Genomic DNA, 13,407 nt, shown 5'->3' with positions numbered 1-13,407 from the left:
AGCCACTACAGAGCTGCACATTTATGGAGAGCACTGCAAGAGGTATTATCTAAACAAGTGAATTGACAGCTATTAGTGGCAGGTGAAAAGGAAACAGTGCAGTTCCCAGGATATTTCTCATTTTGGTTTCCCAGCCCTGGAAACCCCAAACGCTCTGCAAAAGGGAGCAGGACCCAGCCTGCAAGTGGTCTCCATAGGAGCCAGAGCTGCGCACTGGGCAGCAGGCTGTATCAGAGCTGTGCAGCCCAAGCTGCCTCACCTGGATGACCTTATTGCTCAAGGTCTGTGAATGGAAAACAGCAGGTCTTCAATGAAGATTTGCAAACCACTCCTTTATAGTTCCTACATACAAATAAGAAACTTAAAAGTTCTGGTGAGGCAAGGGTCCCAAACCAGATCCCTCTGAAGTCAATAGCTACACTTTATTTCCTTCTCTGGTATAAAATTAAGGCCAAAGCACTTTGCCCAAAGCCACACAGAAAATGTGTAATAAACCCAGCAATGATTTCCAGTACCTAAAGCTCCAAAAATCCTCTCTTCCCCAACAAGTGTGTCAGAGCAGCTTACCAAAATACCTAATAGTTACCAGAACTTCTCATTCTGAGCAAGGCTTTCCTTTCTGAAGTCTGCTTCTCTGTGCCTGGACACATAAGCAAAAGAAAGTTATCAAAGTATGGAATACAGAGTACTATGATCTCTGGTTTAAACAAATACGGCTTATGCTCTTAGGGAAGCAGACTGGGCCCTAGCGCACATTTACTATTTATGTTCAAAAGATTGCAAACATAAACAGTAGAGATGGTCCAGTGCTCATCATTATGCTCCAGAGTAAACAGCTCACTGAGGGTCAGCCATCCCTGTGCTGTTGTTTCATAGAATCACATAATCATTAAGGTTAGAAAAGACCTCTTAAGACCATCTAGTCCAACTGACCACATCCCTCAGTGCCACATCCACACAGTTCTGAACACTTTCAGGGATGGTGACTGCACCACCTCCCTGGGCAGCCTGTTCCAATACCTCACCAGCTGCTGGAGGTGTGAGCAGAACATGCTACACCATTCAGATGTGGGTTCAGAGATCCTATTACTTCTGTTGCACAGAAGAGACATTGAGGCATCACAGGTAGTGCCCCCAGTGAACGGAGCCATTGTTACTTGCACCCCAGAGGTTTCAGCCCTCCCCCAACAGACCTGGTTGAGAAGGCTTATTTAGGGGCATCTGTCTGCTGGAATGCTCTGGGCACCAAACAGCTCTCTCAGTGGCATATTCATGTAGGATTAAACATGGACTTCAAGCACCCTGCTGTGATCATTCTTGTCTCATCCTCATTCCAGATTTCTAACATATATTCATGTCTAAAGATGGTATTGTTCTTAGCAATTTCATTAAGTATTGTACATTCTTGAGATGGTTTCTGAGAAAGATAAGAAAATCAGTTTTATGTAACGTGCTTAACACTGAAAAATAAGATATGCAAGAGGAACAAAAGCTTTTCCATTCAGGAAGGAGATATTTGTACAGCTAAAAATAGTCCTTACGAAGCTTTCATGAACATGAGATTGATGGAAAGATAATTAACATTTGCTGGAGTCTGAATCCTTAAAGAGAGGTGATCCTTAACTGAGGTGATAATAACCTCCTAGACCCTTGAAAAATTCCTCTGTTCTTGAATGCATTCGGTGCTCAAGCAGCATTACAGCATCTCAGAAGCGTGTTGCAGCCTTCCAGTGACTGCAGGCAGGTTGGTGGCAGGACTGGAGAAAGCCCTGACCTCCTCCTCCCTCAGCCATTGGGTATTTGCAGCCACAACAGCTGTACGGTGTTGCAGGGTGACAGCTCACAGCCCATTTGGGTGCAGGGCAGTCTTCTCTGCTCAAGGCAAGGGTAAAATATCTTGAAGCCTTCAAGATGAAGACTACCATATTCTCCCTTCCCTCGCTTTGTGGGGTCTTACTACTCATGCAACATGATCCAAGGCCTGTGGACATTGAGGAATTGTTCTCTTGATTTCCACACTTTCAGGAGGTGCAGAATATTGTGAAAAGAAAGAGTGGTGCTGCAGTGGCACAGGCTGCCCAGGGAGGTGGTGCAGTCACCGTCCCTGGAGGTGTTCCAGAGCCGTGTGGATGTGGCACTGAGGGACGTGGTCAGTAGGCATGGTGGGGATGGGCTGGCAGTTGGACCAAGTGATCTTAGAGATCTTTTCCCACCTTAATGATTCTATGATTCTATGAAATGGACAGAGAAGGGGAAAGAATTTAGTGACAAAGCAAAGTTTTCAGGGGCTGAATAGGATGGATATCTACTGCTGTACAGCCTCCAGGCTCACTACTTATTTTCCAGTGTCTGGGGAGCTTTATTATTAGTTTTCCAGAACAAAAAGTCTTCTGTTTCTTCAGTCCACCTCTCAGTATGGACAGAGAGTGCTTACAAATGCAGCTGGCAGTAGATAGTGGAACTCCAGTTTATTTCATACATATAATCCTCAGTAGTAGTTTTTTGGTTCAGGACACATGCAAGGATCAAGGACTTTAAGCATTGCAATGAAGTGCTCCAGAAGTGCTGTTGCAGCTGCATTAAGCAGCAAGAGAAATAATGCCTGAACTTTCAGGAATCAGTTCCTATTTACCAAAGTCCACAGAAATCACCAAGGATTGGCTGGAGGTTTGCTTTCTTAGACTTCATTCATTTGTTCATCCGGCTTGAGGGATCACTACTCACATGTAATCTTGCTGTTCTAGTAGAGGTTCTGCAAATAGCTTTGGAAGAGAAATGAGTGTGTTGTGGTAATGCCTAGGGTCCCTGGGCCTTGCAGCACCAGTGTTGACTGCCTGCTGAGCATGTCTGGGTAATGCAGCTCTTATGGATGTGGAGCTGTACCCAAGCACTAAAATTGCAGTCATCTATCCAAGAGTCTCATTGCATTAGCTTTTGTTTAGATCCTAATTTGCCTTTATTTGTCTACATAAAGCTTTTCTGTAAATAGGCTTGCTATTTAGTGCTCATTAGAACAGATATAGTTTAATGCTTTACCTATGAAATTAATTCAGTAACAGAGCCGCTGTTTCAAATGATGGTATAAGGCTAAACCCCTGCTAATGAAAGTATTTAAAGAGAAGCACAACAGTTAAAAAGCTTTTTTTGAGCATTGCTTATTGTTCTTCTCAAGTACTCTCATCTCACAGTAATAAAAAATTTCCCTGATCCTGAAGAGCGATAAGACACATACAAGATCTATGGAGAAGGAACTGGATGTCCTGGTGGGGAACAAGTTGGTCATAAGCCAGCCAGTGGCCATGAGGTTGAGGGAGGTGACCCTCTTGCTCTCCTCTGCCCTGCCTAGGCCACATTTAGAATGCTGTGTCCACATCAGGGTTTCTTAACCTACTATAGGTACCTGGTATAGCAAGGGGTTGAACCAGATGTTCTCTAGAGGTCCTTTTCAACACATAAGACTCCGTGATTCCGTGTAATCTTTATATATTACTGGTAGCTCCCCCCATCCCTGCTGCCACTCTGGAGGATGTGTCCCCACCCAACTCACCTCTGCTGCTGCACATGAGCCCCGTGGGACCCCAGCTACTTGAGCCAGGCAGGCCATGGAAATGCAGGTGATGGCTGTAGGGATGGGCACTGAGAGCTGCTGCCAGCGGTGCCCAAAGCACAGCCCAACACCCAAGACAAATGCTCACTCCACCTCCAAGCCTTCCACACACTCTCGGCAGGAGTCCAGGCATGAGACTTCTTCAATAAGTAAAGCAGAGCGTGTTGCAGAGAAGGGAAACTCCTGGGGAAAGCCCTGGAGAGCAGTGAGAGACTGAAGAGCAGCAGTTAGCATGTCATCAAAACCAACGGCAGCATTTAAAGTGCAGCTGAAATTCTTTCTGTGCTTTTTGGTCTTAGTCACCACAAGCACATTTCTCTTGCTGGCCGCATTTTGAGTCTCCTTTGCAGTTAGCAAAGAAGAGGTTTGGGTGTGTTGGCAGACATCAGCTTCTACCAGTAAGTTTATTCAATACAGCTGTTGAATCCTGATGTTGTAGAGAATCTTACATTGTCGTATTAAGCACCTCGTAAGGACGTGTAGGATCTGTCTGTTCATTCCCTGCCTCCTCCTGCTCCTTTCATTGGGAATATTTGTTGCAAACGCTGCACTTCAAGGCAGTTTGCTCAATTCACTCTTTTCAAAACTAAAGAGAGCTTGTTATCCCATCCATGCCTGCTAACATGAGGAGAACAGCACTTTGTTATGATGGGTCTGAAGGTGTAAAACATCAAGAGCAAGGAGTTGTGTGGGAGGCTGCACAGCACATCTGGAGCAGCTGGGTGCAGAGCTGTAGCAGCATGCAAAAGAAGAGCACAGCATCCTTAGGATGGGATGCTGTGCTGAGTGTCCCTAGGATGGGATGTTGTACTGAGGTCTCCAGTCCAACAGCTTCATTTGTGGAGATGTGAGAGGCCTCCCTCATCACCCTGACAGTATGAATGTACTCTAAAGTTATAAAAAAATAAATCCATAATCCATCAAGAATATGTTCTACAGACACGTGTTCTACAGAATAGATCTGGTAGTTCCCATCTCTGGGCAGACTGATCTGCTGATCTGCTGTCTGCTGCTGCCCTAAATCCTTTAACACTCTCAGGCTGGGCAGAGTTTCCCATTTGCTGTCCCAGTGATGCATGGAGAGACAGGCTGCTGATAACCAGGCTTTTTGTGCCTCTTGAAGAAATGAATGGGATGCAGAGAGCGGAAGGGGCAGCCACCCACTGAGAGTCAGGCTACCACCAAGAGGCCATCTAGTGCTAATATGAAGAATGACCGGGCATGTGTGGCTTTTGAGGCACAGATTTAAATCCCCTCGGCCAATGGACCTGCTCCAGAGGATCTCTAATCCAGTGGGGCCGAGCTTTGCTTCTGTAATCCTGTTTTTTCCTCTGGGTTTTACAGCCCATAAACTTCCTATGAGTCTCCTTAATGCAGAGCAAAAAGTCTTCACACTAGCACTTGTTGCATCTGTTTTTATAAGACAAGGGACTTCTTGGTTCCACAGAGCATTCAGGAATAGAATGCATTCAGTAGCCACAAAGATTTTCCATTAGCTTTATGTTTCTTTTCCTTACAGAACTCGGGACTATATAGCGTAAATGTGCTGCTTGCCTCTGCTCCTTTGTGATGCAAATCTTTGTTTTTCTCCTTTAAACTTGTTGCCAGATTCTGCCCATGTAAATCCAAACCAAACCCTCTGGCTCTGCCCTCAGACTGCCTACTGGAGCAGAGTGACTGATCGATGCTGGCCCTGGCCAGCATGTATGTATGGCTTCTATGTACCCCCTGCCTCCAGTCTTTGGGCAGTTAGCAAGCAGCACTGATGAATGATTGAAGGATGCAGCCCTTCCCAGCCTGAATGGTGGTGGCTGAGGGAGCACAGTGCCTGTGAAGGGAACAGGGCAGTCCCTAACACCAGCGATGGGCTGTGCAAATGGGGAGAAACATCTCTGCTACAGAGCAGGTGTTAGCTGAGGGCTCTGAGGGCCTGGCTGCCTTCTTGTTGGGCTGAATTATATCTGAAGTAAACGTAGAAAATTAGGGAAACTGCACCTGCAGAAAAATTAGACCAAAGCAGGAAAAGAAACCAGCTATGGCTGTTGTTATCTTGCACCTGTGTTTTAAAAGGAAAAAATACAAATTTCCCGTGACTTACACTGGCATAAATGAATATTATTTCTACCAAAGAGTGTGGGGTTACTCAAGCATAAGCACAGGGAGCAACGAGGTCTCACAAAGAACAAAGCCCCTGGACGAAATCCATTGCTGGTGTACGCAAATGCATTTCACAGTCCTCAAAGGCGCCCTGCCTGTTTGTACCCATGGTGAATTTGGTTCGTTTTCCCCAGAGGCCTTTTTCCATTTTAAATATAGCATGCACGCAGATGGCTGGGGCTACAGCGGGATACACGGCTTTGTATTACAGCAGGCAGCTTGACGTCGGCCTGAGCACAGTGACATGCTCTGCCATGGTTGCCTTTGGAACTATCAGTGAGCAATATTTCAGCTCCTTGTCACCTTCGGCTTGGGGATGGTTTGCAGACCCTCAGGCATCAAGGCAAGCATGAAAGATTGTTTAATGCTGACAGGATTTCTTATGTGGCCATTTAAGCAATACAATCACATGTATGTACACGCATACATACAAGGAGGTATTATTATCTATATACACGCTCATATGTATGTTCTCTGCTGCTGGGTATACACGTGCACATACACGTGAAGTTTTTATTGATTACAACAATCTATTGCAAATCAGACACTGCTGTGTATTTTGACTCCTTTCCCTAGGGTCAATGTAGCTGCATACCCGCTGCTCCCATCAAATGCTGTGGCAGTCATGCATAATATCCTCCTCTGAATATCCCATTTAGCTCTCACAGACTTGCTTATGATGCTCTGCTGCTGCTTCTTGTAGCTTCAAGTAAATATATACTCATTAGACTTCCTCAATATCTTGCAACACTGGAGGATATGTCCCACCAGGGCACCTCTGGCAGCTGCTGATCTTGAAATGTGACTGTAAAGCTTTACCTCAGACTGAAAAGGCTGCTTTGAGCTTTACCCATCATGCAAAAATGTGTATTTTTGACAGCATCTGTCTGTCATCAAGAATGCCGGGTCTTACAATGCGTTCCCAAAAGCGCTCCCAGAGTACCAATGCATAAGCATTCAGGTTTTGTTGATCTCTTCATGACTTTTTTGAGTGCAGTGTGCATAATACTATCCTCACTCACAGTCTGTCTGGTATCAGTGATGCTAAGACCAACTCACACCTAGGTCTGCATGCCCAAAGTTACATTTACCTCTAAAAATCCAATAAAGTAATTGGAAAGTGTTCTGGGAAGCACTTCTGGATGATTCTGTGTTGCATTTTTCTACAGCCACTGGGTGGTGCTACAGAAAGGGCTGCTCTGCTTTCCAAAGCCTAGCAGGTTTCTTCTCTCTCTGGACGGTGCTATCCAGAAACATCACATTAGATATAGCGGTGAAGAGAAGCACCCTTCTTCCTTTCACTTCTCCAATGCAAGTATTGCCTTTGCACTGTCCAAGTTGAAATTATAGAAATCTAGCTATCTCATTTCTCCATTAAATTCCAGTTTAAATCATTTCTATCAAGCATTTGATCTACCCATTGCCAATGGGGCTGAATATTGCAGGGGTGCCTCAGGAGAACTCTCCCATCTGAATGTGAACACATTCTATGCCCCCATTTGCTTGCTTTCCCTGATGATCCAGCACCTGCGTTTGTTCTTTGGCAGCGCTGCTCACAGAAAGCTTTTGGATTGCACATGCAAAAAGAGCTCTTGGAGCAGAGGATGCAACTTTGCTTGGCACAAAGTCATCAACAGATGGTCAACAACACCCCTCGTTGTCTGGAAAATCCCGTCACACCCTGTGGGTGTCAGCTGGCACAAGGGCATGAAAGGTAAAAGCCCTCCTTTATATCAAGCAAGGGCGGGAGGGTGATGAGAGGCCCTCAGGCAGTGATTTCTGAAGCTTTGTATCCAGGTCCTAAGGGGGAAAGCCTATGCCTACAGCAAAGCTGACACATCTGCCCACAGTGGGAAGTGAGCAGAAGCAGGTAGAATTCAGGTGACATCGTGCTGATGGGGGATGAGTGTGCAGGGAGAAAGTCCATCATTTCCAGAGGTTTTGCAGAAGCATCTGTTGATTCCAAGCAGTCGAGGTGGTGTACAAAATCTCTGTAGGCTTCAGTGCCAGAAAAGCCTCCTATACGTGGAGCCCTTATTAGTGCAAGCTGAGGTAAAATGAGAAGGATCCGGCCTTGTTAAAGCAATGGGAAGTATGCAGAGGTCACATTGCTCCTCTTATTAAAATTGGATGCTTTTTTCATCCTGGTAACAGGCCTTTAAGAATGTTCTTTAGAAATAAGTGTCCTATTCCATTAAAAAAAAAACCTGTTTCTTTCTTATAACACAATTAATGTCAGCAAAGCATTCTGCAGATCCAAGAAAATTTATTTTTATATAATTCTTGGGAGGCAGGAAAGAGTATTCCAGTTCTGCAGGAGAGATAAGAAGACACAAGCTTAAAAGTGTTTTTAGGCACTGGGCCAAGTTTTCTGATTCACCATGGCTGATGGAGGACAGAGAGGAATCTCTCCACGTCTTTATAGACGTGTTTGGGAAGGTAGCTGTTCCCTTCTATCAGCATTTGCTAGAATATCATGTGCTTTGAATTGATGTAGGAGAGCTGGTGGCTCTCCATATGTTGCTTTGATTCTTTCTGTAGGATTCTTCCTGTAGGTCTCTTAAGACTTGTGTTGTCTTACAATCATAGAATCATTAAGGTGGGAAAAGATATCTAAGATCATCTAGTCCAGCCACCAGCCCATCCCCACCATGCCCACTGACCACATCCCTCAGTGCCACATCCACACGGCTCTGGAACACCTCCAGGGATGGTGACTGCACCATCTCCCTGGGCAGCCTGTTCCAACACATCACCGCCCTTTCTGAGGAGAATATTTTCCTAATATCCAATCTGAGCCAAACTGTGGCTGTTACCTCTCATCTTGGGGTTGTTCACTGTGACTGTCAGCACCCGAGCTGATGTGTTGGAGAAGAGTACTGTGTGGAGCAGCTAGCACCGTATAAAAACTGCTACCATCTCAACAGAGCAAGCACAGCTCTTCCCCATCCTCAGGGCCCAGCCCAGCCCTGTGCCTGCCCTGCTGTACGCTCAGTGGTAGGGATGGTGCTGGAGTCACTGCTGCTGCCCTCTTGGGCACCAAGATGTGGAAGGTGGCATCCCCTGTTTGCTATGGGGATTCTGACATTTGCTTTTCCCTTTATGCTGCCTTAGAAGCATAAAGGATGCACAGGGAGCAATGAAACCTTCTCCCTGTCAATTCCCTAGTCAGCATAATGAAATTTTCATGCACAATGAGTCTTTGATCATGTTTGTTACTTAGCCAATTTGCTATTGATTTAAAAAGCTCTCTCTGCTAGAAAATAGGCATAAAGGACGTGATTTTAAAAATATCTAATGGAAGATTATATTAGATCCTTGGGCATCTATGCACGAACAGAATCATTTTCCATTTAACTGTGCTCTGTTCTTGGCTGCCCAGATTTCTGAGTATGTCCTTTCCTGTGGAAATCATGTTGTATCATTGGTACACATGCTAAAGTTGTGGCACTGTGTTTTCATCTTCGTAATTGTTTACCATAAAATGATTAGGCTGCCATTAATGGCTTCTATTATTTGACCTAATTTTATTTACGAGTCATAGACAACACTGTTCTCCAAAGCCAGGAAGCGTCTGCAGACAAATGAAAAGTAAACAAAATAAAACCAAAGGAAGCTGGCAGCCCCTGAGCCGAGTGTATTTGCTAATTTAGTATTGTCTCGACTTTAACAAAATAATTATCAGTGAAGAAAAAAACACTGACAGAATGGCACCTATGGAGTGTATGAAGCCATGATGCAGGCCCAGTGCTGAATTCCAGTATTTCAGTGGGAATTTTGAGGAATGAAAGGACAGGGAGGTGGTTTCTCAGGGTTCCTAACATGGAGATGATGGTGAGGGGAGCAGTTCTGTGCTGCCATCTGGAACACCCCAAGGAGGAGGAGAGGCTGTGCCTGGGGAAGGCACACGCATTAACAGAAGAGCAATACGTGTTATCAACTAAATACAACAGATGCTGTTCTTTCTGAAGGTATGGTATGCATCCACCATAACACAGCAGACAATATGTTTTAGGTGCTGTGGGGTTGATTTTCAGCAACAGGGCAGGATTTGCTGTCATTATCCCAGTCTTTGGGAAAGCTTGTTTTGATGAATACATCCAAAGGTACTGCCATCCAAAAACCGACTGATGCTACATTTAGCATAACATCTTATGCTTAAGCTTCTTCAGTCTAAAATACATATATACATATATTTGAGAGAGAAAAAGAAATCTATATTCTTGTTGCTCCCCGCATTATTAGAATAGCCTTACCCTTGTGTTTCCAAGAAAACTATTTGTGCGTCTAAGAACAGCGTGAAAAGCTCTACAGTCCAGACACAGACCCACAGACCTCAGCATCAGAACAAACTTCCTGTTCAAAACATGCATTTACTTTTCCTCATCACAGGCACAAAGCAACGAACACCACACAGAAGCCACATCTGAAGCTGAAATGCTGTTCCTCATAGGATCTGCCGGGTGGCGATCAGATGGGGCAGGAAATCCCAAAGTCCTGGAGGGATGTATCTGCCCCATCTCATCCATGAGTCATCCAGGACGAAGAGGTCAAAATGGCAAAAGTTCATGGCTTTCCATTATGTTCCTGTACAAATGTCTCTGGGTGAAGGCTCCTATGGTGTGGGCTGGGGATTGGTTGCAGGATGCCCCCAAGTTGGGGAGTGCCTCGGACACATTTTGCTTACTGCTTCCCCCTTCACCACTTCAGCTGCCTCCTGGCCACATGCCTCCACCCTTTTCCGCCACAACCCACAGGCACCGCTGTGGTCTGAGCTCAGGGTTGCAGTACCGACAAGCAAGGCTGAGATGGTTTACTCGCTTCACAGCCCTCACTGCTGCGTTGGGGAAGTTGGTGACAGAGGCATTGTGAAATGGTTCTGGGGGGACAACTGCTTGTGGTAATGCTTTGGAGAATCTGTGTGCTCTAAGAGATGCTGTTGTTGTTCCAGATCAGGCTGCGGGCACAATGACCCAACCTGAGATCCAGCAGTGCACATGTGGCCTGATGTGCTGATGGTTGAGGTGATGCAGCCAGTTTATTTCTCAAAGAATCGGCAAAAAAAAACCCACAAAAACAGCTGTGGCGGAAGGGAGGCAACCGAGGGCAAGGAGGGGAAGTGATGAGAGGAGGGCAGCATGCTGTTGAGTGACTTAGTGACTTTTGTCACTTCTTTTCTTGCACGTTTCATTGGTGACATCTGCAAGCCAGCAGCCCACCTTCCTGCCAACGGTGCTGAAAGCTGTAATGCTGGACTTCCTTATTACAGCCCGCTGATGTGGGTGGACTTTAATGTGGAAAGGATTTCTGTTCAGGGGGTGGGAGGGAAGCCTTTATCATTTACTTAATAAAAGTAATATATAAATAACCCAATAAACACATATACCACACTGAGATTTACGGGAGGAGTACCTAAGCCAGACGAGAAATGTGAAAGCAACAGAAGAAGGAAATGCATGTGCTTAATCCCTCTGGAAATCCTGTGGGCTGCCATAGGAGAAACACTGGGCCCCAGCATCTACGTTTTAGTTTTCTCACTGCTCAGTTTTGGGTACCTACTCCTCATCGGATGAAAAAAAACAATGTATGTGAAGGAAAAGATGATAGCATACTCATTGCCTAAATTCTGGGTTAAGTCCATTAAAGAAAGGTCGAGGCTTCTAAATGGAATTTTAGAAGATGCTTCATGGGCACGTAACTGCCTGGTTGAGCTACACCTCTAAAGGCCACTACTTGTCAAGGTAAAGATTTAAAGGGATCACTACAGAGAAAATGAGTGTTACAGCCTTAATCCTGAACTGGAGTGACTGCTGTACTTTCCATAGAGCACGCAATTTTGAGGGTTGGATGTGGTCTGGCAGGGCAGATAATATGCAGATACCTGCTGCAGGAAGCAGATGGATGCCAGCCACATCTCCTTCTACAGGATAATCCCTATCATTGAGCAGAGCACATTAGCTTGCTTTTACTTCATCCGGCCAAAAAAGCTCCCTATCACTGTGAGATCGTAGAGAGGAGAAAGTTCAGTTGAGAAAATGCCCTCTGGGTTTGCCTGCCAGCATCTTCCAAATATTTGCAGTTACACAACCTTTAGATTTGAAGGCTGAATAGTGCTGAGCACTTTAACTTGATCCAGCAAGCTGCATTTTGCTTGAGAATATTGAATGGCAAATGGGTCTCAATGTCAGATGCCAAAGAAATTGTGCTCCTTGAAAGTCCACGGCAAAAATTAATCCTAAAAATGTACTACTGACTTTTGTGATAAACTTACATTGCTGACACGTTGCCATCTTAAGATTTTTTCTCCCATTCACACTGACTTAAGGAAGAGAAGCCCACTGAAATCAATGGTTTTACTGTTGTTATTGCCATGACTGATACAGTTCAGATTTGGTACAACATATCCTCCGATACTACTTTGCAAATTAAAGCCTAATCCTATTTCCTTTGAAGCTGGTTAGCAGAAATCTACTGGTTTCAATGGGAGGATAATTCCTTCTGTGAATAAAGAAAAGCATTTACATAAAATAACAGTGTCAGAAACGAAGAATTCCCCGGTGGTGTCTGCAAACTCAGAGCACTGAAATCCTCACCAACTGCTCAGGGCAGAAACAAGGAGACACTGAATTTCTTACAGCAAAACAGAGCAGCCAGAGTGATGCAAAACAGCTTGAAAAAACCATATTTAAGACTGTCCACCTCCATTCTAACATCGCCTCTCATTTCTTCTGTGCTTTTTAATTCTTGGTGTTCTTATAGGCATTGTAAAGGGCACTGTTTGACTATTTGCTCCGGTGATTTTTATTCCTGTAATGACAATACAGGTTGCAAAGCTGGCAATATGTTACAACTGAAAAGGAAATATTTCCACATATCAGCGATATGATTCATCTTACATACACTTCTCTACTTATCATTTTCCATCCTTATTATTCCATGTGAGCACAGAAAGACTTCTCTGCCGTTTTAATTTATACACTTAATTTGCTTAATGCCCTCTGGCTTCACGTTGGTGACTGAGGAGATTTGAAAGGACCCGTCGCTTTTGCATGCTACAGAGTACCTGTGTTTGTTCCATTATAAAAATGGCATTTTTCATTTTGGAGCTTCTTCCATTTTATTACACCTCATATTAATCACAGTATACAGCGATGATTCTCATGACAGACTTCCTTGTGAAACTGGTGCTGTAGGTCTCCGGGTAGTTAAAAGAGAATAATCTCAGGAATATTAACAATACTCATGCATGCAACATAATGAAATGCATTTTAATTGCTGGAATTATCTGAGAGCTGCACAGGAGGTTATACCAAGCTCAGCCTAGAGGGAGCTCCCAGGCCAACAGCAGCCAGACACTCTCCCCTCCCGCCCCGGAGGGGCACCCAGGGCACAGCCAGCTGCCTCGGGTGCTGCAGGACCCAGGCAGGACTGAGTGCACAAAATTGCCAGGCACTTTGCTGCAGTCATCTGGACAGACTGATGCATCCCTGGCACTTCGCGAGATTGAGACTCGGATTTAATCTATTTAAGTGAAGTTGCGTTGAGGTGAACACACGCCAAGACAGTTTGTCACTCCTTGTGGCAGAAAAGGGCACCATTCTGTGCTGCCAGCTCTCTAACCAGATTTCATCCTTTACATGACT

The sequence above is a fragment of the Coturnix japonica genome, chromosome 1 (assembly GCF_054131305.1).
Source record: "Coturnix japonica strain WE chromosome 1, WE-NBRP24, whole genome shotgun sequence".
Lineage (NCBI taxonomy): Eukaryota > Metazoa > Chordata > Aves > Galliformes > Phasianidae > Coturnix > Coturnix japonica.
The sequence above is the reverse complement of the archived record's forward strand: the minus strand, read 5'-3'. Positions refer to the sequence as shown.